Source organism: Gigantopelta aegis, chromosome 10 (genome assembly GCF_016097555.1).
Source record: "Gigantopelta aegis isolate Gae_Host chromosome 10, Gae_host_genome, whole genome shotgun sequence".
NCBI classification, from domain to species: domain Eukaryota; kingdom Metazoa; phylum Mollusca; class Gastropoda; order Neomphalida; family Peltospiridae; genus Gigantopelta; species Gigantopelta aegis.
The window spans coordinates 1,643,180-1,647,523 of NC_054708.1; positions in this window are offsets into that span (position 1 = coordinate 1,643,180).

The window sequence follows — 4,344 nt, forward strand, 5'->3', positions numbered from 1 at the left end:
TTCCGACTAATAAAATATTTCTACGATTAAACTTACATATTAAATATATTTTCTTGTTTAGAATATCAGTGTCTGTATATTCAATGTGTTTCTGGTCGTCTTAATGTTTGTAAGAAGCCCAAACTGGATTTTATCTTCAAATAATTTCGTACGTACGAAAATACAATATTTTAGGAAATAAAATGAAATTTAACCTAGTACAAATATTAGAACGATCAGAAACACGTTTAATATACAGCCACTAATATTTTATGCAGAAAAATATAGTTGATATGTAATTACAATCGCTAAAAAGTCTCTTTTAGTCGATAACATCTTAAAAATTGCATTAAAGTCAGGAATGTCCCTTTAAATACATGTTCTAGTTTAGAAGTCCAACGTCTGTATATCCATTGTTTGCGATCGTGTGCTAATGTTTACGCAGTCATTTTTCCGCGAAATGCGATTTTAAGCTACGCCCTTTCGTCGTAAGCCACGCCCCATGTCATAAACTAGTCTGATATGTTTCCGCGGGAAATAAACATAAATATGAACGAATAGGCCTAATTCCCTAGTAAATTATGTCAAATATAGAGCTGTGTTATTGTAACGAGCATTTAATAAAATATTAAGTAATACAAATGCGTTTTTCAATGTGTTTTTTTCTTCTAATCTGTACTTCCGATGTTTTGACGTACCTACGTAGTCCGATACACCTGCCGTCAACTCGGCAACTGAGTAACAGTGAGTTTATGACAGATGTATCGGACTACAAACAACGCTGTAAAGTTAATCGTTTGTAAACGTGACACAATATTAATAATACGTGAATAATATAATATATCGCATAGTTTGGGTGGGTGTATTTTTTTTTTTTTTTTTTTGGGGGGGGGGGGGGGGGGGGGGTTAACGTCTGTATCAGATATGTAAACATGAATATATATACAGTATATGTAAAAATGAATATATAATCGTGCGTTAATTCATAATCTACCACCTACAGGTACGGTGAGGTTAAATTGACCGAACAACTAACCTAACAATGTGGTACATGATATTTGGCTAATGTCAGGGCTTTAGATTGCACCAGAACCGGCCTCGGTGGCGTCGTGGCAGGCCATCGGTCTACAGGCTGGTAGGTACTGGGTTCGGATCCCAGTCGAGGCATGGGATTTTTAATCCAGATACCGACTCCAAACCCTGAGTGAGTGCTCCGTAAGGCTCAATGGGTAGGTGTAAACCACTTGCACCGACCAGTGATCCATAACTGGTTCAACAAAGGCCATGGTTTGTGCTATCCTGCCTGTGGGAAGCGCAAATAAAAGATCCCTTGCTGCCAATCGGAAGAGTAGCCCATGTTGTGGCGACAGCGGGTTTCCTCTCAAAATCTGTGTGGTCCTTAACCATATGTCTGACGCCATATAACCGTAAATAAAATGTGTTGAGTGCGTCGTTAAATAAAACATTTCTTTCTTTCTTTAGATTGCACCAAAGCTGCACATGTACTATATATACTGGGGTAGATTTTGCAATTTTATCAGGGTAGATTTTCCATTTTATATGTAATGTTAATTTCAGCTAAATAAATGCCTTCTTATGAAGACACTGAAAATTAAATATGAATATGATGGATTAATCCATTATCTAAATGATCAGGGTATATTTACAATTTGTTATTTGTAATTTTCATTTTCTATTTTTGTAAAAGTGGGGCGGGATATAGCCCAGTAGATTAAGCATTCGCTTGATGTGAGGTAAGTCTGGGATCAATCCCTGTCAGACCCATTGGGCTATTTCTCGTTCTAGCCAGTGCTCCACAACTGGTGTAACAAAGGCCGTGGTATGTACTATCCTGTCTGTGGGATGGTGCATATAAAAGATCCCTTCCTGTCTGACGCCATATAGCCAGAAATAAAAATGTGTTGAGTGCATCGTTAAATAAAACATTTCCTTCCTTCATTTATTTTTGTTAAAATATACCGGGTATGTGAATAACCTTACTGTATGTTTCCTATCCATGCTAGGAATAGTTGTAGGAAAATGAGACACTTAAGAATTTAATAGGCTGTATTTTAGAGTACCTTAACCACCAACAGTACAAGATCATCCACTGAGGGTACTTTTTCCTTAGACCGGCCTCGGTGGCGTCGTGGTAGGCCATCGGTCTACAGGCTGGTAGGTACTGGGTTCGGATCCCAGTCGAGGCATGGGATTTTTAATCCAGATACCGACTCCAAACCCTGAGTGAGTGCTCCGCAAGGCTCAATGGGTAGGTGTAAACCACTTGCACCGACCAGTGATCCATAACTGGTTCAACAAAGGCCATGGTTTGTCCTATCCTGCCTGTGGGAAGCGCAAATAAAAGATCCTCTAAAAATCTGTGTGGTCCTTAACCATATGTCTGATGCCATATAACCGTAAATAAAATGTGTTGAGTGCGTCGTTAAATAAAAAATTTCTTTCTTTCTTTCTTTTTCCTTAATATGGTATATTAATTTATGTATTTGTTAGCTATTGTATATTTCAGATAAGTAAACACTTTATGTAGACACTAATAATTAAATATGTATATCCATTATCTAAACCGGCCTCGGTGGCGTCGTGGTAGGCCATCGGTCTACAGGCTGGTAGGTACTGGGTTCGGATCCCAGTCGAGGCATGGGATTTGTAATCCAGATACCAACTCCAAACCCTGAGTGAGTGCTCCGCAAGGCTCAATGGGTAGGTGTAAACCACTTGCACCGACCAGTGATCCATAACTGGTTCAACAAAGGCCATGGTTTGTGCTATCCTGCCTGTGGGAAGCGCAAATAAAAGATCCCTTGCTGCTAATCGGAAGAGTAGCCCATGTAGTGGCGACAGCGGGTTTCCTCTCAAAATCTGTGTGGTCCTTAACCATATGTCTGACGCCATATAACCGTAAATAAAATGTGTTGAGTGCGTCGTTAAATAAAACATTTCTTTCTTTCTTTCCATTATCTAACTAATAAGGGTAGATTTTCAAATTATAATAAGTTGTTATTTTTTTCTATTTTTATTATTACTATTTTTTAATATTTGTGAATAAACATACTTTATGTTTACTATCAGTACTAGGGATAGTTCTAGGAAAATGAGACACTTAAGATTTCAATAGGGTGGATTTTATGGTACCGAACTACCGAGGGTACAAGATCATCTACTGAAGGTACTTTTCCCAAAATATGGTATATTAGTTTATGTCACGGGGATCCTATAATACCCATAACTGAATGAAACATGATTATCCAAATATCTCTCCTAACTGTATCTACTATCTATTAGATCTATTAGATCTCTCTGTATCGGGCAGTCTATACCCGAGTGGCTCGGCTCTAGGTATAATATAGCACGTTAGTTCACTAGAAAACACAACAAAACACAATACACTTTGGAATCTGTATTAACCTTAAGCTGACAAATATATTTGCCGCAGTTAATAGTTAACAACAACAATAATAATAACAACCCAGAACTAATCACTTAGTTAATCACTAGGTGTCTAGTTTACACAATATTCTAATCACTTCACCATGATACAACACACACACGTGTGATAATTGAGAAACACTGTCAGGGGAACTTAATTAATAAAGGAATTACAACTCTATTCCTAACTGGTTAATTTTTAATTAACCCTTAACTACTCATTCAGTAACCTTGTAATACAGAATTAATACTGGTACCTATCACAATAAAGACAATAACCTACAGTTTACCTAGGTCCTCTAGGATGACTGGTTAAGCCTTAATAATTTTAGAACAGTGAAGCCTACAATTTACTTCGTCAGTTTACCGGAAACACTGTCTAAATAATATTGGTATACTACAGTATTAAAATATTTAAAGTCACATCAATCACATCAAGGTTATACAACAGAGCAGAAAAATATATTTACCACGTCCGGACTGAACTTATATATTTCGTTCAGTGGACGACGTCCGTTTCCCCTGCAGCCTTCCTATGTTTCTCCCCGATAAATCTAAATCCTAGCTATTTATTACAAATCCGAATATCGGCTGGGGGCACATCGCGGTCCTCCCCCTATCATGTGAATTTCCCACAACTCCCAGAGTCGGTATTTTTTCTTAGAAGCCTAGACTGGTCGTCGCCTAGTTCGCCAGCAATACCCCGATCGTAACCGAACTAGCGGAGGTATTATGTAACTACTGGCCACATGGCCTCCGCACCTGGTCTGGGTGTGTATTAGAACAGCTCGACCACCGTCGCGCGGAGGTATTACGTAACAAAGTGCCCACCTAGTCTAAGTGCATATTGGGACTGCACACGGCCCTCTAAAACAATTAACATCGCCACAGGCGAAAACAAATTAAGAGCATGTTCCG